The sequence below is a fragment of the Balaenoptera musculus genome, chromosome 15 (genome assembly GCF_009873245.2).
Source record: "Balaenoptera musculus isolate JJ_BM4_2016_0621 chromosome 15, mBalMus1.pri.v3, whole genome shotgun sequence".
NCBI lineage: Eukaryota > Metazoa > Chordata > Mammalia > Artiodactyla > Balaenopteridae > Balaenoptera > Balaenoptera musculus.
In genome coordinates this window covers 43,820,306-43,842,780 of record NC_045799.1, presented here as the reverse complement: position 1 = coordinate 43,842,780, position 22,475 = coordinate 43,820,306, and the positions used below count along the sequence as shown (strand labels likewise).

At 52.8% G+C, this 22,475-nt stretch overlaps 1 protein-coding gene across 7 annotated transcripts in view; it reads left to right on the top strand.

Moving 5' to 3' along the window:
* The window catches only part of SYNDIG1 (synapse differentiation inducing 1), a 116,200-nt gene that overhangs the window by 5,634 nt on the left and 88,091 nt on the right, over positions 1-22,475 (top strand). For 3 of the 7 annotated variants that reach the window (XM_036826828.1, XM_036826831.1, XM_036826830.1), the window contains exon 2: positions 14,902-15,022. The exons of 2 other annotated variants lie outside the window; for them this stretch is intronic. The gene's annotated coding sequence lies outside the window, so the exon portion shown is untranslated. Of the gene's footprint in view, positions 1-14,901; positions 15,023-15,746; positions 15,855-17,552; positions 17,651-17,758; positions 17,917-22,475 lie in introns of all 7 variants that reach the window. 2 more of the 7 variants (XM_036826827.1, XM_036826829.1) reach the window with 2 other exon arrangements.

The following is a 22,475-nucleotide window of genomic DNA, read 5'->3' as shown; positions in this document are numbered from 1 at the left end:
ATGAGGCAGGTCAGCCGTGCGCTCTGGGTCTGAGACACCGTCTGAGCACAGGGTCTGGCCCGTGCCTGTGGCTCAGGCATTGGTAGATGTGTTTTAAGAGCCAGGCGTCTGCTCCAGACTGTGCCCCCCCCGTGTGCACGCAGACAGTGGAGAGGCCCCCGTGCTGGGCTAGCCCACCCCTCCCAGCCCAGCCCCGGAATGCCTTCCAGGGCCTCTCGCCTGCACACGACCCCATCCCCACTTCTCTCTCCTACTCTCTTCCTCTCCCCTCGTGTCCTCCGTACAAGCAGCTTCAAAACGCGGGCTCTGAGCGAATGAACTAACATGCTCACTGCCTCACGGCTTTGCTTTTCTACACTAAACCCAGAGACACAGAACACCCGGCTCCGTTCTCCGTGCAGGGTCATAGCCCCACTCCATCACCAAGATGGATTTCTGTTAAAAGCCAATTTTAAGTAAAGGGAAGTCACCTCTTCTGTTATTTCTAAGTTCATTCTCTGCCTTTCACTCTTGATATTTCTAAAGCTGTGGATGGAATGTGCCACCTGACACGTGGGCACCCACTTCCGTGTTCCCTTTGCTCAGAATGAGATCTCAAGACTCTTGCCGGCATCTCTCCTAACATCCTTTGGACTCAGCACGTACCTCCCGAGCGACCCAGAACAGGAGGGCCCCTGATGTGACCGCATCCCAGACCTTCTGTCGTCCCCTTTAACCCCACTTGTCGAGTCCTCTGCACAATATTCTTGGCAGGATTGCTGATCTGAATGTTCTGGTTACAGGTGCATTACCTGTGAATAGGGACATTTGGGTATATTTGGGGACATCACAGTCTGTTCTAAAACCATGGAGGAAAATGTATTGTGGACTCAAAGTGTGCAGAATAATGCCCTTTCCTTCCCTGTTGCTGGACTTGAGCAGTGATTTGCCAAGTCCCTTTCCAGGAAGAACACATACTTCAGGCTCTTGGGTCACAGACATGAGTTTCTTCCCGGATTCTAGTTGTCTCTGTGTGTGTGCAGGACAGTCCCGCCCGCTGGGCGAGAGGCTGCAGTGCAGCTGTGAACGCGGGGCTGTGCCCTCCGCCCACAGGTGTTTGATCGTGGTCCAGAGCAGGGAGGTTTTCACGTGTTCACGTACCCAGCACCAGCGCTCCATCAGGAAAGTGGACGCTTTGGAGGCACCTCCGCCCCCGCTTCTTGTTCACCTCTTTGCCCCCGGACTCAGAAGCTCCTCGGGGGGCGCAGGCTGCATCCCGCTGGCTCTGAGCTCATCCCCACTCGGAGCCGCTCTGCCTTCTCCGGCTGCTCTGTGTACCCAGGACTGCGGCAGCCAAGCTTCCAGACGTGCAAGCAAAAGGGCTTCCCGATGACCTTGATGAGGGTGGGCTCCCGAGCTGTGGCCCACATAGAGCTGCCCACGTTTTGAGCTCCAGCTGCTCCAGGGCCCTGGGCTCCCACACAGGTGTCCGGTGGCCTTCAGATAGTCCATTACCTCGTCCAATTTAGAAGTGCAGCCACGTCCCACTATGGGCTGGAGAAACGCTGCCTGGTGGGAGGGACCCTGGTCTGTCTGTCATCAGCTCTTCTGTTCTGCTCGGGCTCTGGGACATGGGGTGGGGGAGGAGGAGGAGGAGGAGGAGGAAAGGGGCCAACAGCTTTTCCTCATGGGAGTTATGGTTGTACCCCTCTCTGCTGTCAGAGAGGCACCGGCAGATCCTTCCCCAGGGCCTTCCCAGGGCACAGCTCCCGCCTCCAGCCCAGGTCTCCCCACCAGCCTTGAGTGTCCCAGCTCTGTCTGCAGAATGGGAGTGCGGCCTCTGCTCCTGCAGCCACCCTGACCTCAGGATCCGTGCTCCTGGCTTATCCACTCAGCTTCCGGGAGAAATCGTATGACCTCTCGGAAACGTGTCCCCAGACCTGTGGGCGTCTCTCCATCCTTGGGGCGAGGGCCTGTGGGCATGTGGGTGCATGCATGCCAGAGGCTGGGGGCAGCATGGGGGTGACGTGGGCCTGCTTCAGGAGTGGGTGAGCACAAGAGGAGAGGGGCACTTGGGGTGACCGGGAGTTTCTGGACCATGGACATGGCGGCGGCAGAGCCCTGACCGGCCAGGAGGGCAGGGACGGTGAGTCCCATGGGCTCCTGCCCTCCTGGCCGCAGTGGGTCCTGGGTGCCGGGGGAGCTGGCAGCTCTTCAATGGAAACGGGGCCTGTGGGATCAGAGGTGAGCGAAGCCGGGCCCAGGGAGGCCGAGAGCTGGCAGGAAGGACCCCTCCTGCATCACGGGTGGCAGGGGCTCCAGGCCCCTGGGGTCTGGACCCACCTGCAGGGACGCGGTCCTCAGCTTCCCTTCCCCGGGCAGTGGCCCAGCTCTCCATCCTCTCTCAGGTGGAGCTGCTGTGCCCATCTGAGCCGGTGCCTCACCCCAGGACTGGCCTGGCTGCACCAAGGGGACCCCACTGTCCAGTTTCCAGGTGAAACGAGGCGAATTCATGAACTTGGAGGAGTCGAGTCTGAAGGGCCGGACTGAAGCTTTCACAGGTCATCTGCAGCTTCTCCAGGGCTTATTCCGGGAAACCCACAGGAGCTTCTCCTGTTTGCCCCGTACTGCATCTCCCTCCCAGGCAGGAAGGGAGGATAATGGTGGGAAATGTGTATATCATTCCGTTTGATTGCGAGTCCCGATCAAACTTGATGGGGTGAACCCCGGGGGTTCCCAGCCTGATCTGCAGCCTCATGTCGCCAGAGGAAGGGCCCTGCACATGGACCCTTCAGGGATCTGTTCGTTTAGTGTTTGTTTCAAGGTCACGTTTGCCCACCCCCAACCTGGCACTGTGCTTGGTGTAAAACTCAGGACAGCTGCCCGTCCTGTGTCATCACTGGACAGACACGCAGATGCAGACGTTCCATTCTGCAATAGCGGCCAAGTGGGACAAACGTAGCTGGGTCATCTGTCCTTCTGTATTTTGTGGTGGTTTCCTGGGAGGAGAGCGTCCATGCAGGTCACCAAACAGTGACCCAGGGTGAGCAGAAAGCCAGCTGTGGCCCAGCTGGGAGGATGTGTGCCTGCAGCTGTCCAGGAGACTAGAAATCTCCTGCATGACACACCACGGTCAGAGGGGAAACTGTTTCCTCTAATGCCACAGGCCCCGGATGGCACAGAGAACATCCAGATATATTAAACAGGATGGCAAGCTGCCCAGCGAGACCTCCTTCCCGCTCTGGGCACAAGGCTTTTCCCAGAAGATAGAAATGTCCTTAGATACTGCCCAGAAATGCTGGTCTTCCTGGAATTTGTATTCGGAGCTTCAGATATTTCAAAAATATATTTCAGTGAGTTAGACTCTGCCCATTGCTTCCCTTTCTCCTTAAGACTAAACTGGTGCCTTTCTTGGAGAGTAAAGCCAAGATGAACTCAAGTTGTTTCTTGGGGGCACAAATCAGAGGTACCCTGTCTCTACTGGAGTTCAGCTCAGCCCTAGAAAACATCTTGGGAGCACAGTCCTGACCTGCACCTCTCTCTCCTCCGAATCCTTCTTCCCCACCCTGACCTCCTTGTATTCCCCACCCTCTTGGCCAGAATGCGTGAGCCTGGCAGGAGCCCACTGTTTTCACCCTCCTCATACTCTGACCAGCTGAACTGTCCTGAAGCATCACGGTTCTTGACTTCAAACTACATTACAAAGCTATAGTAATCAAAACAGTATGATACCAGCATAAAAACAGACACATAGATTGATGAGACAGAATAAAAAGCCCAGAAATAAACCCATATATATATGATCAATTAACATATGACAAAATAGTCAAGAAAATGCAAGGGAGAAAGGACAGTCTTTTTAATCAGTGGTGTTGGGAAAACTAAATGGTCACATGCAAAAGAATGAAACTGGACCGCTATATTACACCACACACAAAAGTTAACTCAAAATGAATCAAAGATTTGAATGTAAGACCCGAAACCACAAAATTCCTGGAAGAAAACATAGGTGGTAAGCTCCATGACATTGGTCTTGGCAATGATTTTTTGGATTTGACACCAAAAGCAAAGGCAACAAAAGCAAAAATAAACAAGTGAGAGTCCATCAAACTAAAAAACTTCTGCACAGCAAAGCAAACCATTAACAAAATGAAAGGGAACCAACCTACTGACTGGGAAAAAATATTTGCAAATTATATGTCTGATAAGGGGTTAATACCCCAAAATATATAAATGACTCATACTACTCAATAACAAAAAAAATCTTATTAAAAATGGGCAGAGGTTCTTGGGGGCTTCCCTGGTGGTGCAGTGGTTAAGAATCCGCCTGCCAATTCAGGGGACATGGGTTCAAGCCCTGGTCTGGGAAGATCCCACATGCCGCGGAGCAACTAAGCCCATGTGCCACAACTACTGAGCCTGTGCTCTAGAGCCTGCGAGCCACAACTACTGAGCCCACGTGCCACAATTACTGAAGCCTGCACACTGTAGGGCCCATGCTCCACAATGAGAAGCCACCGCAGTGAGAAGCCCACGCACCATGACGAAGAGTAGCCCCTGCTCACCGCAACTAGAGAAAGCCCGCACGCAGCAACAAAGACCCAATGCAGCCAAAAATAAATAAATAAATAAATTTATTTTTAAATGGGCAGAGGATCTGAATAAAGATTTTTCCAAAGAAGACATACAGATGGCCAGCAAGTACCTGAAAAAGTTCTCAACTCACCAATCATTAGGGAAATGCAAATCAAAACCACAATGAGACATCACCTCACACCTGTCAGAATGGCTATTATCAAAAAGACAATAAATCAGGTGCTGTTGAAGATGTGGAGAAAAGGGAACTCTCGTGCACTGTTGGTGGGGATGTAAATTGGTGCAGTCGCTATGGAAAACAGTATGGAGATTCCTAAAAACATGAAAAATAGAACTACCATACGATCCAGCAATTTCACTTTTGGGTTTATCCAAAGAAAATGAAAACACTAACTCAAAAAGATATATGTACCCCGAATTCACTGCGGCATTATTTACAATAGCCAAGATATGGAAGCACTGATAAATGGACAAAGAAGATGTGATATATATAGCTGTAGAAATATACACATATATACACAATGAAATACTATTCAGCCATAGAAAAGAAGGAAATCCTGCCATTTGCAACAACATGGATGGAACTTGAGGGCATTATGGTAAGTGAAATAAGACAGAGAAAGATAAATACCATAGGATCCCACTTGTATGTGGAATCTGAAAAAAACACAAACTTTGAACTCACAGATACAGAGAAGAGATTGGTGGTTGCCACAGACAGGTGGGGCTGGGGTGAGGAAAATGAGTGAAGGGGGTCAAGAGGTACAAATTCCAGTTACAAAATGAATGTCATGGGTTGTAATGTACAACATAGTGACTATAGTTAACAATACGGTAGTATTGTATATTTGAAAGAGCCTAGATCTTAAAAGTTCTTGTCACAGGAAAAAAGTTGTAACTGCACCTGGTGATTGATAGATGTTAGTTAGACCTATTGTGATCATTTCACAATATATACAAATATCGAATCATATGTTGCTCACCTGAAAGTAACAATGTTATATGTCAATTATACCTCAAAAAAACAAAAACACAACTGTGGAAAGGATTGCTTTGCTGCTTCTGATGCTCAGGAGAACCCCACCTCTGGGCACGAGCTGTGGGGTGGGTACCAGACGACCCAGAAGCCTGCCATTCAAGAGCCCAGGGGACGTGGGTGAGGCCACCCGACTCTGGTGCTTTCCCATCTGTAAAATGGAGAAGGCGCCTACCCACCTCTTTCTTGGAATTACTATGAAAATGCAAATAAAGGATGAAGTAGAGAGAGAACTTACGTAGGGGAAGCGGGGAGGTTCAGTCCTAAAAAAGAAATGAAGTTCTGGAGATCTGTTTCACAACAATGTGAATCTACTTAACAATACTGAACCGTACACTTGAAAATAGTCCATGTGGTAAATTTTATGTCGTGTAGTTTTACCACAATAAAAAAAAAAAAAGTATATTAATTGGAGCACTAAGGTTCTAATTACTAGCAAATAATTGACGTGGACTTTTTTTTTTCTTTCTTTTTTTTAGTTTATTTATTTAATTTACTTTTGGCTGCGTTGGGTGTTCGTTGCTGCGCGCAGGCTTTCTCTAGTTGAGGTGAGCGGGGGCTACTCTTCGTTGTGGTGCGCGGGCTTCTCCTTGCGGTGGCTTCTCTTGTTGTAGAGCACGGGCTCTAGGCATGCGGGCTTCAGTAGTTTGGCACGTGGGCTCAGTAGTTGTGGCTTGCAGACTAGAGCGCAAGCTCAGTAGTTGTGGCGCACGGGCTTAGTTGCTCTGCGGCATGTGGGATCTTCCCCGACCAGGGCTCGAACCGGTGTCCCCTGCATTGGCAGGCGGATTCTTAAGCGCTGCGCCACCAGGGAAGCCCAACGTGGACTCTTCTGATGTAGCCTCAGGAGTAACTCCTGCCACATCCCATCAACTATGTGTGAGTCACAAGTCACATTGTTTCTCAAAAGTATATTCTGGAATGTGATGCTATCTTAGGGCCATAGTCAGAAACTGGGGCATAGGTTAATAGCGCCAATTTTGCACAACACGTGTGTACATTAGTTATTACGTGAGTGAATTCTAGGTCTTGGGAATTTTGTTCAATTCCATCATTCTCCAGTGTTTTCGCTGAAGAGATAAAAGGGACAACTGAGAAAAAATGGAGAAGTTTCATGTCCTCGCAGGTCTATTAACTTCTCCAGATTTACATAGAAATCAGTGGCAAAGCTGATTTGGATCTAACTTTTCTGCTTTTTCACTTCTTATTTTCTTCTTTTCCTTATTTATGTGCAAAATAAAAAGGCCTGTTTAAGTCTAGGTTAGAACACAGGTTCTAACCTATGAACCTAGAAATGAAACAGCAACAATGACAGAAAACCAGGGGCACGGGAGCTGAACTATGGGGGTTATTTTTCTGACATGATACGAGCCTGGAGGTGGGAGGTGCTGAGTCGGCACCTCAGTGGAGTCAGGGCTGCATCTCTACCACCTCCTGGTTCCCAGATGGCTGCTGCAGCCCTGGACATCACATCTGAGATCAAGGCAAGAGGTGGGAGGGGTGGACAGAGCCCCTCAGAAGACATTTGCCCACAGCAGTCTTTGGCCAGAGCTGTGTGTGTGACCACTCTTGGTTACAAGAAAGCCTGGGATGAGGAGGAGGATTTAACTTTTCCAGCCTCCAGGTGAAGGTGGGCAAAGATGATATCCTGTGGTGGGTTCTCCACTCAGCCAGTGACTGTTGCCCACCTGTCAACGAGAGGAGTTGACAGGGATAGGGGTGGGATAGGAAGACCAGATCATGTGTACCTGTGAACACAAGAGAACACGGTGGTTTGCTCGTGATAAGTTGTGTGTAGTGTGTGTGGGATGGATGGCAGGCAGGTGGATACAAGGGAGATGGCAAACCTTGGACTTGAGCCAGGCAGCCAGGACTGAGGCCAAGCAGAGCCGCTCAGCTTGAGTGACCACACGCATCTCCTGGGGGCTGGTAAATGCAGGTTCTGGGACAGCGGATCACGGCAGGAGACCCTGCGTCCCCGCCAGGCACCAAGCTGTTGATGTTGCCTCACTTTGAGCGGCCCAGGTCCAGGTGCTTCTCAAAGTTGGCTGCACAGTAGATTCACCAGGGGATGTTGAAAATTGGTTTATACACAAATAACGTAAAGAATACAAATTGAGCTTAATAATGTTAAAGGAGCAGCTGAGTTGGCTTTTCTTACTGAAACACCTGTTAAAGCCATGCTTGCCAAACTCTAATGCACACAAAACACCTGGGGATTTGCAGATGTTCAGACCCGGGCTCAGCAGGTCTGGGTCGGAGCCTGAGCTCTGCATTTCTAACAAGTGTCCAGTGATGAGGATGCCGCTGGTCCCAGGTCACACTTTGGGCGGGCAGGTGATGAAGGGCTGAGGTGGTGGGAGAGGGTGGGGGCGTGGAAGAGGAGGACAGTACCCCTTGTCCCTGGTCTGAGCCGATGGAAGGTCCCCGCTGCTTAGTGGGAGATGCCAGCCTGCCGACGACAATTACCTGTCGGCTTACGCACCTTACGTAAACTTGCATAGCCTGCATTTGGGGTCAAGAAATAGAATGTGCTGCTCTCTCCACTTCCAAATTCAGACCAGTGCTGTTTTCTCAAAGAAAGTGATAGAATGTCTCACAAAGGGCCCAGCGCACCTCTTAGCAGGCAGCGGGCGTAATAAACACATGAATACATGTCCACATGTATAGACACACTGTATCCATGTATGCATGTGTGCACACGCAGGAATCATGCATGTCTTCTTCCTTCCATAATATCTTGCCTGGTGGGAGGTACAGTAGCTTGTTTGCAAACATGGGCAACAAGGTTCCTCTCACCTCCCCACACCCCCCATTTGCACAGTGACACCCCACCCTCCCATCAAGAGGGGGAGTCTATTTCTCCACCCTTGGATGTGGCCTGGCCGCCTGCCTGACTTTGACAAACACAGTGAAGTGGGAAGGTGATGTGCTGGTTCTGAGAAGCCCAGGCTTCTTCTGGACTCACTCTTCTGGACCTTGCCAGGCTTGTGAAGGAGCCCAGGTCAGCACATGGTCCAGCCAACAGCTACCAGGAGCCACCAGCCATGCCGGTGAGGCTGTCCTGGGCTCCCCAGCCCCAGTGGAGCCCCAGTGACTGTAGCCTCATGAGTAACCCCCAGGAAAGGCCAGCCAAGAGCCAAGTGGCCAAGCTCAGCCCACCTGCTGACCCAGAGGACTGTTAGCAAATAAAACAGCTGCCATTTTAACCTGCTAACTTCTGGGGTGTTTGTTACATAGCAAGTAATAACTGACACGTGTGGCTAGAAAAGACGGGCTGAAAATATCTCCACGTAAAAATGTATGTTTGTAGTGAATTCAACACTGCAGCCCTTGAGCAAACGTCGGATGGGAGTTCAGCAGGCCATTTGCTCCCCTGCAGAGAGGAAAGGTGGGAAGTGACTCAGCCGGGAACCGTGAGCCCCTGTGGGGGACCCTGCCCCACGTGAGCTGCTGCCTTCCCGGCACCAGACCTGGCAGCCAGGTAGACGTCGCTCCTTCTTCACTCACACAAAGTGCTCAAAACAGTGCCTTGCCGAGCGACCTCCCTGTCATCAGCTCTCCGTGTCCCTTGGTGACCTAATTGTGGCTCCACTGCCTGGAGCGGGTTGAGAACAGGTAGACCAGATGGATTAGCACTAGAGCGAGGTGGTGATAATCATCCAGGCTCCAGACCATCCCGCGGGCTCTGGGACCAGCTGAGGGGGGGGCCCGGCGTCCTCTGTGCTGCAACCCGTGGACGTGGGTGCAGAGAGCCCACCCCGTGCGCACACTGGCTCTGATTAGAGAGATGGATCTCCACTGAGTCGGCCATCGCTGAGGGCTCTGTATTCTGGGCCCAGGTGCCTTATCGACCAGCTGAGTGGGAGCAGATGTGAGGGTTTGCAGAACAGGAATTAAATATGGAGGAAGACCCTCCACCAGGATTCTCAGCTAGAAGCACGGCTCCCGCGTTGGCCAGGGATGCACCAGGGTGCTGCCGGCTCTGGGACGAAAGGGCCAGCGTTTGATCCCCGGGTAACATGTAAAAAGCCTTTCTCTGTTAGTCATCGTTTCTCCTGCAGTGACTCAGCCCTGTTCATGGTTTTGGCAAGTCTGAGCTGCCTGTGGAGGCCGAGACCCCTGCAGGTGCCCTGACCTAGAACTGGAGATCCAGCTCCTCTTAGAAGACAATATTGTCAGCAGACGAATGTCACGTTCCCTCCCCATTCCTTCACACACACGCACACACACACAGACGTATTCACATAGACAACACTCACATACATACCAACACACACACAGACATGCATATGCACACACAGACATATTCACGTAGACACACACTCACATACATACCAACACACACATGGGTATATCCACTTACAGAAACACACACACTCACACCCTGAACAGTAAACTCTGGCGCCATGAACGTCACTTCTGGAAGGAGCTGCTCCTGGGGGCACCCGGGGGGACAGCAAGCCAGAGGACATTTCTGGGGACACAGACAGCCACGTGCCTGGACCGTGTGAAGACACCTCGTGGAATGCTTTGTTCTTCGCTAGGCGGCCCTCCCTCTAGTGCACCGGAGGCCCCGATTCGTCCAGCTGGCAGATCTGAACGTGGTCCCCAGGGGTGGGTCCGCTTCCCCTGTGCCCACAGATAACAGCAGAGGGGTGGCAGGGTGGGAGGTGGGCAGCCAGGAGCCTGAGAGCACATGTCGGGCGAGGACGTGGGCAAATCTGGGGCCCAGGCTTTTAGGTAAGCGGATTCTTTCCGTTCTGCTCCCGTGATGACCAGTGGCAGGCGGAAGCAATGGGGTTTCTTCTGCTGTGCTTGGTCCTTCTGTGGTTTGGTCTGTTTCCACACGGGGGGAAGAGAACAGTTCCTGGAAGAGTTTATATAAGGCTTGTCTTTGCAGCTTCTTGATTTTTATTTATAGAGTTATTTTACCTAAAATAGCAGTTATGCTTTGCCTATGAGCCCTCGGGATGGGGTTTGCTTGTGGCATTTGGGAAATGGAGAGAGGCTGGGCCGGAGGGATGGTGGCAGGGAGGTGGTGGTGCAAAGGGGCTGTGCTGGGGACTCCGTGGTCCGCCTGCCCGGGTCTGAGCCCTGGCCTACACCTGGCCCTTGGCAAAGTTATTCAACCTCTCAGTGCCTCGGTTTCCCTATGAATGAAGAGGAGGCACCAGTTGCCCCTGGTGTTGTCTTGACGATTACCTGAGCTGAGAGGGGGCAGCGCTCAGCGGTGTTAGCCAAAGTCGGGTCAGCTCCCGGGGGCTGGCGCTGCCTCTTATGGGGCCTTAACCGAGAGTGGGCTATGCACGGGGCAGCCAGGTGATGCTGGGAAGCTGGGCAGCCGGGGTTCAGGTGGGCACAGAGGAGGGGCAGGCAGATGCCAAGTCAGCAGCCCCACCGGACACTCTGTAAACTTGGACCCTCTGTGTGGGGCAGAGCCAGGGAGGAGACAAATCCCAGGGAATCCCGGACCGCCTCCCTGGCCCAGCAGAGGGGGCCCAGTCCAGGCGGTCCTGGACTTCCTCAGGGCCTGACTGCCGTGCAGACGAGGGTGGCCGTCGAGGACAGGTGCCAGGAGAGGGCAGGTGGAGCCCTTTGTAACACAAGGCTATGGAAGCACAGAGGTGTCCTCACAAAAGTTAGGGAAACCCTGACTATTTTGCAAAAATCATCCTATTTCCAGTTGCTGTGAAACCAGTTTTGTTGGAAGAATTAATTACACCAGTAAACCTGACCACGCGATCATCCCTGCTCTGAGAATTCGCACATTCATAATTATCTGTAAACCTTGTTAAAGGTTAAATGAACTCACTTCCTACGACGAGTTCCCTTTGGGGCATGAAACCCACGTGTGCACACACTGCCGTGAAAGTTGGTTCCTGGTTTAAGTGGATTTATTTTAACTGGATTTTCCCCCAAATCAAATATCCTTTGGAAACAGTAATCTCTTATATTAAAATAAGTTCTGGAGGTTTTCAGACGGCCTTTCCCTAGAGTCTCCATGCAGGGCTGAGGTTGGTCTGACCTCCTTGGTCACTTCTGCTGAGCTGGCACTCTGTCCTGGTCCCCTCTGAGTCCGGGTCATGGACAAGGTGAAGCCAGGGCCCCGTAGCAGAGGCATGATGCCCACTCACAACCAGTCCAGGATGAGCAGTGACCAGCGCCTCCTTTCAGGCCCAGCAGTGGCTGGTCTGGTTGTGAATCGTGAACGAGCAGATTCAGGCAAATGCTCAGGTGTGAAGTGATCGTGGATGTGAATCAGTCACCTGGGATAGTGTGGGCTGGAGCCTTCCAGAAAGACTGCTTTTTCATCCTGCCAAGAGCTGAGCGTTTTTATGAGCCAGGCTCTGATGTGAGTGACCTCACGTGGCCTCAGCTGTCAGGACGTGCATTCCTGGGTGGCGTGGGGACAGGCAGGCAGTCTAGACTGTGGAGGAAGCAGGCTCACGTGACAGGCAGACGGGCCATTGGAACGATCTATGTGGTGGACACGGTTGGCATCTGTAAGAAAACGACTTCAGGGCTGAGATCCTAAGGACAGAAAGGATCCAGCCGAGACAAGACGTGCGCAGAGGGTGTGGGCACAGCAGCTGAGTCCCGATGGACCCACGCAGAGAGCCGGCCATGCTGAGGCAAAGGCGGGGCCGCAGGGCATCTCCAGGCGGAGGGGCCAGGGCCAGGCTGTGCTCTGAGTCCATCGGGACCCTCGCAGGTGGTTGGAGCAGGAGCGAGAGGCTCTGGTTCCTGAGGGGTCCGACTCTGCTGTGTCCATGAAGGGGAAGCAGGCGTGCAGGACATGGCCAGGGACTCCTGGGAGGGACTGGACTGCTGGGGTCACGACAGGAAGAGGCGAATGGAGGACGGCTCAGGTCTAGGACCACGTGGCTGAGGGGCTTGGACGCCCGTGAGGCAGGGCTCCTATTTGCTCACTGCTTGGTGTCCAAGGCCCAGAAGTCACCTGAATCCCAGCGGGCAGTCCGAGCTGTGCAGAGCTGGGTGAGGGGTGGAGGGAGGGCGGGCTCTGCCTCGAGGCTCCGGGAGTCGGGGGCTTGGCCCCCCTGGGAGTGCCAGGCCGCCCGCCCGCTCAGAGGGGGCATGGTGGGTGTCAGTGTGGACACCACCAGCATGTGGCAGGTACTGAGCCTGAGGACTGGCTGAGCCCACCCAGGGGAGAGGCAAGAGAGGGAAGATGAAGGAAGCATCAGGAGTCATCCTGGCTTGTGGAGTCTGGAAAGGAGACTCTGGATCAGCCCAGGAAACGGGAATAAGGAGCAACAGACACCGTTGGCTCGGCCCTGTGAGCTCTCAGGCCACGGAGGCCAAGGCTGGGGGGTCTCAACCACCCTCTTCACTTACCAGGTGGGGGGTCAGGAGGCTGGAGGCGGGCAGGGGCTTCGCCAAGAAAGCACAAGGGCAAGGGAATTGTGTGTGTGAGTGTGGGATTGTAACGATGCATCAGAGATCACACTGTGGGATTGGGGTGTGAGGTGATCAGACGGTGAGAGATGTCAAGGTCCGTGGGTTGGAGCTCAGTGCTGGGGGCAATGGTGGAGGCTTGATGCTCTGGCAGGTGAGTGAGGAGGGGAGGGAAGCCCTTGAGAAGCCGGGGAGCTGGGTGGACCCTGAAACCACAAAACAGTGACATAAGAGGTGGCCGGTGGAGAGACGGTGGCAGGTGTGACATCGCCCATTTGTGAGCGGTTCCTGCAGGTGGCAGGAGGGAGTGGGCAGGGCAGGGCCTGCCAGGACTGGCCACGGGGAGGACCAGGGGCCCCAGTCTGGTCGCTGGCCCCTCTGCTGTACAGAAGGCCAGAGTGGCTGTGCAGGGGAGCCCCCGTGTGCTGGGGAGGGGACCCCAGCGTGGTACCATGTGGTTCTGGCTCTCTTGACGCCCCTGGTTGGGGGCACATGGCAGCGCTCCTCCCCCTCCGAGGTGGACCCACAGATGCCCTTTATCCCACGGGCAGGTGTGAGGTCCCTCCCAGCGTGCTAAGTTTCTGTGTCTGTGTAGGTGCCCCTGTTAGGAATGGTGTACACTGCTCAAATCAAGGTCCCAGAAATGCCAGTTCTCATTTGCTACATAACACCGATCGATTAGAAAGAGTTTCTATTTATTGGAACAGTCACTCATGCACCTACTATGATTGTGGTCATTGACATTGTACTGACTACACTTACACTGGATAAATTTAAACTAAGACAAGGATTTGACCTGGCAAAGGACCCATGTATCCGGGTCCTAGCAGCTCCCCTGCTAGGATGGGATTTGCCAACTCAACTCTTTAACCTGTGGAGAGGGAGGGGGGATCCCTCTGAGACGCTGCAGATGACAGGCCTGCGTCTGTGGGCAGGAAACGTCCTTCAGACCCCCCTGACTGCTGTCCAACTTGCTGGAGTTCAGCTACTTGACTGCCTTTTGGGGTCCCCTCCCCATCACCTCCTTTTGGGGAGATACAAGGCACTCATCCTTTGTTTCCCCCACCTCCACTTATGTCCCAGGCATAACCCAGTTTATAATCTGAGCCCACATCTTTCCATTCCCCTCGGCTAACTGGTTCACTGAGGACAGCAAGCCTGGGTGTCACCTGGGGTGGGACCAGGAGGCAGCTTGGGTGAGACTCACCCCATTGACAATCCCAGCCTCAGACAGTGTCGGTCAGGTTGGAAGAAACACGGTAGAGAACTTTCCTTTCTGACAATCCAGTGGGGATTTACTCAGGCAGAACTAGGGCCAAATCCTAAAACCTGGCCCTCACTTTCTTCAGGCGTAAAATAGGAGCAATTCTGTGTAATCCTAAACTTTTGGGGGGATTGATCAAGATCACCTTGGTGAGGTATATGAACCCCTGGGCTAACAGTAACTGCCCGATAAATGGGATTGTTACTATTTTATATTCAGTAACCTTTAGGTTGACCTATGCTGCAGAAGCAGCAGGAGAGGAACCCTGTCTCTTGCATTTCTGTGTGCATTTTAGGGTAAGCTTGTCACTTTCTGCCAAAAACCCAGCTTTGTGTTGATGGAGTTGCATGGAAACTGCAGGCTGACCTGAGGAGTGTGGCCATCGCGACAGCGCTGTTTCCAATCTGTGAACGTGAAATGCCTCTGCCTTTACTTCGTTCTGTAATTTCTTTAATAGAGTCTGATAGTTTTTGGTGTACACATTTCAGCTTCTTCTGTTAAATGTATTTTATTCTTCTTGATTCTAAGAGTGTGGTATTTTATGTGATGGAATGAGGGTGGGCTTCCAACAGACCTGGGTGTAAACTCTGCCTCTGTTCCTGACCAGGTGTGTAACCGGCTTCTCTGGCCATCTGCTTCCTCCTCCATAAAGTGGGCATCATGTCCCATGCTGGGGTCGGCGAGGTGATCACCTGTTAATGAACGTGAGAGAACTCAGCACAGTGCAAGTAAATACTAGTTTTACTCCTTCCTTTACTGAATCTGCAGTGAAAATGATGATTTTTTTCCACCTATGACATCTTGTCCCCATACACTAAGTTAAAATACCCCCAACAGAGTCGAGGAAAAAATGATCTGTCTGCTTTTGTACTTAAGATATTTAAAAATATTTTTCACTCTTTTTTTCTTTTTTTTGATTAAAATTATTAATGAGGTGGTTTACATTTTTTTAAATTTTCTTTTTTTTTTTTTTTGGCTGCGTTGGGTCTTTGTTGTGGTGCGTGGGATTCTCATTGCGGTGGCTTCTCTTGTTGCGGAGCATGGGCTCTAGGCGCGCAGGCTTCAGTAGTTGTGGCACGTGGTCTCAGTAGTTGTGGCTCGCGGGCTCTAGAGCACAGGCTCAATAGTTGTGGCGCACGGGCTTAGTTGCTCCCCAGCTTGTGGGATCTTCCCGGACCAGGGCCCGAACCCATGTCCCCTGCATTGGCAGGTGGATTCTTAACCACTGCGCCACCAGGGAAGCCCTCACTCTTTTTTTCTTTTGAGAGATATAATTTTTATCTATTTCTAATTTTCAATTTCTCCTTATCCCCTACCCCTGAAAAATCCCTTTGAGATTTTTTTGCCCTAGATCCAGCTTTTATGGGCTTACTAAAGAATCTTCTCTCTTCCAAGTAGCACTAATACAACTTTCGTCATTTACTATCTCATTGCTGGCTCATATTTTCTTAGAAGCATGGAATTTTTATAGGATGTAAGAAAGGCGGCTTCCGTGTCCAGGCCCCGTGGGGCGTCATGCTTCAGACACGGCTTCACCGTCTGGCTCCGTGAGATGCTTGGGTAAGCACCGCTTTAAAGATGCTGACTCGTAACAGTGTGTCTATCTGAACATCAGTGCTGCCCCAGGAGGAGCACAGGACAGAGGACGTGGGATTTCTATTTAGAAGCCGCTGCTGGGGGAGATGCATTTCCCACAAAGCGGAATAAATTACACTCGTGATCTGCCGCTGCCAGTCGGGACATGTGCTCAGGACCCCCGGGTGGGACCCACAGGAGCATTTTCTAATTAGTGAAGAAAATGGAAAGCAGAAACAGATGGCTTACCAACTCTACCACACAAACAGTAAAAAACTGAAAAAGAATGAGATTTCCTCAAGCTAGCAAACATCTGGAACGATTTGGAGCTTTTAGGAAGAGAAGTGTATGTATCTACTGATCTAGGTACATAGTATACTTGCAGATTTCATATATTTAAGTATGTTATACATTCTATTTTATACTTTATGGAGTACTACCTACGCTTTGCTTTGAATATGCTTTTATAGATAATATACTAAAACTCTTCAAAATTATTATTTAATCGTGTTACGGGCTGAGTGTTTGTGTCCCCCAAAATTCATATGTCGAAATCCCAACCTCGATTGTGATGGTATTTGGAGGTGGGGCCTTTGGGAGGTGATTAGGGTGAGATGAACCCTCATGATGGAATTAGTAGCCTTGAAAGAGGAGGAGAGAGGTCTCCCTTCTGCAGTGCAGGCACCCAGGAAAGGCCGTGTGAGGAGGACACGAGGAGGAAGAGGCCGTTGCAGACTAGGCAGAGACCCCTGCCGGAAATACTGGCCCCTTGGTCTCGGATTCCAGCCTCCAGAACTGCGAGAGGATAAATGTCTGTTGTTTCAGCCGCCCTGTGTCTGTGGTACTTTGATGGCACATCAGCTGACTTTGCATCATCCTCGGCACCGGCCCTGGGTGACAGCTAAGATGTCGTCTGTGTGATGCAGATTCCAGCCTTCAAGTTTGTTCCAGGCCCTGAGCCAGGCTGTAAACAGCCCAGCCGTGTCCGTTTCTGTGCCCGGCTGCCTTCCTAATGGGGAGCTGCACAGAGCAGAGGTTGGAGACGGGGCTCTGAGGCCAGATGGACTGGATTCAAAGTCCACTTCGCACTTATCAGCTGTCTGACCATCAGACTTTCTGCCTGTGCCCCTCAGTTCCCTCTCCTGAAGGGGGTGGTGGCAATAACAGCACCCACTTTACAGGATGGTGGGGACAGGCCAATTGTGAGGAGCTTGCCCACCTTGCCCCCCTGTTACCACCCATCACACTTCGAGTGTACCCATGGAGGTAAACAAGACGGCCTCGCGGTCTCGTCCAGGAGTCTCGTGTGCAGGTGCCTCTGCACCCTCACCTCTGGGAGCCCAAGCTCCTTACAGCAAACACCTGCCACTTTCTACCCGCCGCTCCTGTCCAGCAGTGGAAGCCCCCTCAGCCTGCACCAGGGCTGGGGAGCGAGGGCCGGGAGCGACCCTTGACCAGTGGTGGATGGGTGTTGGTGTACAGAGGCCCCTCGGGTGGGATAACTCTGCCTGCGGGTTCCGCACGGTTCCCGGGCTCCCCGGCAGGATGGGGCCCAGCCGCCAGCATCAGAAGCGGCTTAATAGCACACACCTTCCTGGTGTGTGCCTTGCTCCCCACTACCTGCCCGGTGTTTCTGGAACCACCTCCCAAATAAACTGCTTACACTCCGGTCCTTGTTTCCAGCCTGCCCGGCAACCTTGGGCATCACCATAGATGTGGAGTCGCAGCCCCACTGAGACGGTGGCACTTCTGGGATTATGTGCTTGTCTCCTGCTCACGAGGTGAGCTCTGTCAGAGGCCAGCAAGGGCAGGGGCTGGGGTGTCACTGGGAGGCAGTGTCCCCCTGGGAAGCGGCCTTGCTTGTGCATAATGTCACTGCTGATTCACAGAGCATCACAGCCTCTCAGGAAGAATCATCTCCCAGGCACAGAGGGCAGTGAATCTGGAGGAGACAGAACCTCTCCGGATGCTCACAAAGGAATCTTCTCCTGCAGAGCCAGCTGGGAAAGAATGTGACTTTGAAACAACTATTCACTGGCCTCGGCAGGTATTTTAGTGACTTTTAAGAGAAAGTGTCAATCCATGGACATCCCATCCAGAATCTCTTAAGAACATGTAACTTGCATTTCCAGATCAAACATACATCCCCACGTACAACACCACTTGGTCAGGAAGGCGTGAAGACCTGCCGGGCTGTCCTTGGCCATTAAAAGTGACAAAAATCAAAGGTCATAGAAGTAAGAAGAGCGTGCCAGCAACCGTATTACAAAGAAACATGCTTCTGGGGTGTCTGGAAAGCACCTCCAAGAGTTTTATCAGTATTTATATTTATTCTGCTTTAAACTCTGACTAGTTAGGGTCTTCTCTGGATATTAAATTAACTCTGATAAAGCTTGTTCCATGCTTCTTCAGAAGTCAGGGCATTAAGCATGTCACACTTGTGCTCCAAGTTTCAAGGACCCTTTATACCGGATGCATGAACCATCCTTTGCCCCAGATTCATGGTCAGGGTCTCAGAAACTCTGTGGCCTTGAAGCAAAGCTGGTGAGCAAACCACACTGTCCCCTCCTCTGAGCTGCTCCTTCCTGCGGGCCGTGGAGCGGGGCTGGCTTCCCTGAAGGAGGAAGGGCTGCTGATGGCTGGGAACCTACAGGATGGGTTATGCGTAGCCTCAATCACCCAGGGCGTGACAAGGATGCATGGCAGTTAACAAGACTGATTTGCCAACTATCCAGCCCATCCTAGGTGATACTAATGAGGCGAAGAGAAAAAATTAGGGAAAAAGTGAGACAGGACCAGGAGAGAGGTCAGTGCCCCAAATCCTATCATGGTGTCCAGAGCTGGCCGAGAGCTCACAGCAGCAGTGCAAAGAGGGAGACACCGTCAGCAGCATGACTCACGGTGTCCAAGCGGTAAAAATAGCCCAGGCTCATGCGCAGCTTGTCTATTTCTGCTCCTGAGATGAGATGCAAAGTTCTCCTGGAAGCAACAATGCACTGCCACGCGCAGTGTCCCCCACACACCCCTGGGTGCCTCCCCACCCCACTCCAAGGCCCCCTGCCCTGCTCCAGCCTGTCTACAGCTCCCACCCACGTCACTCACGTCTGCCTCCCACCCTCAGGTAGAGCGTGGGCTTCACGAGGACGTGGCTTCCTCGCGTGGCCACGATGTGTGTCCAGCACCAAGGACAGCGTCCAGCCGCCTGTGTTCCTGGCTGAGTGGATTGAAGAACTCTTCCTTTCAGCAGGTCTGATCCTTGCAAAGAAGAGACCGGCCTCCAGCCCAAGCAGCTCCTGCTGCAGACATGCTTGGCCTGTGGGTCTCTGGTGGCCTGTTTAGTGCAATGCAGGCTGTAGCATTTCTAGTCCAAGGGTCAGATAAAGATGCCATGTATAAAGGGACCGTGTAAACAAAAAAAATTGTTCAAGGAAGCCCATGGGAGGAAGGTAGGGAATAGAGGGAACTGAGACAAACTGAGGAAACCCATGCAGACCGCCTGTGGGCTGACCAGTCTCCACCTGGCCCCTAGGTCCCCACCTATGGCTGTGAGGCTATTAGGGGGCTGGTCCTCGGGGGGTTATTTTTCCCATTGTGAAGCATGGAAATTCTTAAGTTTGCAGTTTTCTTCAGAGTGGATCAAGACCCAAACTTGAAATCTGTAGTTCATGAAGAGTAACTTTTACTCCAAGGAAGTGAAAAAAGGCCAGTGGCGCTGGAGCACGGAAAGCTGGGGGTGGTCGGAGTTGAGGTGGAGAATTAGACAGGGGTTGCCGTGTACTGGGCCTCTCAGGCCTTGGTCTGCATCTGGGAGTGGTGTCACTGGCGGGACTTACACAGGGTGTCACCAGCAGCTGCCCTGGCCAGGAATGGGTATGGAAGGAGCTGGGAGGTGGCGGGAGTCAGAGACATAATCGCAGAGACCTATTTCCTGGGTCAGAGACGTAATCGCAGGATGGCTCAGTGACTTGATTTTGACTCAGTGAGGAGCAGATGGCGGTAAAATAGACTCCCAGGTTTGGGGCTCGTACAGGTGAACAGGTGGTGGCTGTTCACGGACGCAGGTGGGACGAGAGCCAGCAGAGGGCTTGGTGTGCACTGAGTCTGACGCTCTTGAGAGGTCCTGGTGGGGATTCTAGGGGGTCTGGTGGGCAGTGGCACGTGGGTGAAGTTGGCACCAGGGGCGACAGGGAGATTACAAGGGAGGAAGGACTTAAACCCAGCATTTAAGGGCTGGACGGAGGAGGTTGGCCTGGCAATGGGGGTGGGGAGACCTGGGGTTGGGGGCAGAGCAGGAGAGGGGGCCGTCAGGGATGCCTCGGGGAGATGGTCTGGAGGAGAAGAGGCTGTCGGGGGCTGTTTCTGGAGGTGGAGGTGATGAGGCAGGAAAGCCTCTGCTTGGTCCATGGTTTGGGGGGGCAGGACCAGCTTGGTCCCTGCACATCCATGCCCCAGATCTGCCCCCTCGCTCAGCCTCCCAGCTGGGTTCGGGTGGAGTTCAGGAGGCCAGATGTCACACCTTGGGGTTTGTTTTTTGGCGGTGCTGCAGCATCATTAACAAAAGCTGAGTTCAGCGGGATCCCAGGCGGCCCCCACCCATTTTGTTGTGTCGCCCTCTGCCTCACTGAGCTGGCTGGGGTGGTGTGCTGACTTGCAGGGCTCTGCATTCTCCTAACGGGAGCAGGTCTGGACATGAGAGCAAAGTGGGCTGGGGCTTCTGAGGAGATCCGAAGGCCCAACATGGGAGGTAAGGGCAAGCCTTACCCACAGCACCTGAAGCAAGGTTTTAGGTGTCTGTGGATGGTGACGTGTCATTCGAAGTTTCCCTCCTGCTAAATGCTGTGGCACAGGGGGAACCAGAGGCTGGGTCTAAAACAACATGGCTAAAGGAGATGGCTTCCTTTATCGGTCCAGAGTATGTGTCCCAGGACGACAGAAATAAAAGAGGGGCTGTGACATAGTCTCAGTGCTGACTCTGAGGGGGTGTGATTAGTCCCACCTGTCGAACCCTGGCCCCAATCTACCCGCATTGTTCAGTGTGACACACCAGGCTCCGCTGATGGATCACCTCCGGGGGGGGAATCTTTCTAGGTGATGCAGCCGTGCTGGGGGCGGGGGGTGGGGTCTGTCAATCCAGGCAACTTGTAAGACCAAGGGCACGTGGGATGAGGTAAAGTTACACCTTTATCCCGAACGCGCCCAGTGTCCGAGGAGCAGCACTTCCACGGCGCAGGAAAGAAAAACACAAGCAGGGTCACAAGTCAAGTTGTCCGGAAACCGAGCCAGGTTTAGGAGAAACAAAGTCCCCGGAGACATGAGAGCATGACAGCAGCTCTTAAATAAATAAATAAATAAATAAATAAATAAATAAAGGCGGTCCTTTAAAAAAAAAAAAAACTTCCCAAAATTCAAGTTTCTTGAAGTCGTGTAACATTAAGGGCTGGCAGGAAACGTCCTGATCCAGAAGCCCCAACGGGTCATAGCTGGAGAAGAGAACAGTCCAGGCATGGCCCTGCCTGCAGCAAAGGTGCCTGGTGACCTCACTTCCAGGGAGCGGCTCTCCCCAGACCCACCCAGCTCATTGTCAAGAGTCAGCCCACTGGCAACCAGGTCCAGTGTGCAGGGAGGTCACGGCACCTCGGTCCACGGAGCTGAGGCCACTCCTGGGCCACTGACTCCTTCCACATCCCACCAGACACCTGGACCAGAGGGTACCTTCTGCTGCTTGCCGTGATGAGCGCCGCGGGCACACGGGCAGGGGCCGTCCGCATCTGCAAATCGAGGAACGCAAGAACTTTTCCTGATTCTTCGTCTTTATTTTCCGGTGGCTCCTGAGGGAGAAGCAAATAGAGGCAGGGTCAGTTTATCCCTGGCTGCTGAGAGCCGGGGCTTTTCTGAAAGATGCTGTTCAGAGTTCAGGCCTTAGGTCGCCCCTTTGTATGAAGCCTGCTCCTAGCCTGGCCCTCTGCACCAACAGGAACCCAAACTCGCCACGGTCGGAGGGCTGTGAGCATGGGAGCCCCAGGGGAGGGGGCCATGGGACCCAGAGGAAGCCCCTCGCTGCACCTGCTCAGCACACAGGGCAGGTGTCAGCGAGGCGGCAGGTCCCTCCTGTGGCTTCTGGGGACCCCTCTGCTGGAGAAAAGAAAGTGAGCCCCCGGTGGGTGTGAGCAGGGCGCCCACAGCCAGGCCAGCCTTCTCCACCAGGAGGGAAGCAGCCTGCGCTGGCCTCGTGCAGGCCGTCTGTCTCCTCCTGGTCTAGGACGCACTGTGGATGGTTTGCCCAGAACTCGTGGATCCCAAGCAAGGAGCTCAGCGCCAAGAAGGGCGGAGGTTAGGCAGGAGGTGCGCTGTTCCCTCAAATCCAGGAAGCCCTAATCAGGAAGGTCAGCCAGCCGTGATCCCTCGTAAGAGCCGCAGCCCAAAGGGGCCGCTCAGGCATAACAAGAGAGAAGGGTCTGGGTCTCCCTGAGGCACATGTGGGCCTAAAAGCAAAGACCAGTAAAGAAGGAAAGAAAACTGCCTGAGAAGAGGAGGGGATAAAACAGACTAGGGAGGTGAGAAGGAGGTTAAGAGGTGACCCAATGGTTAACAGTGGGGAAGTGGAAA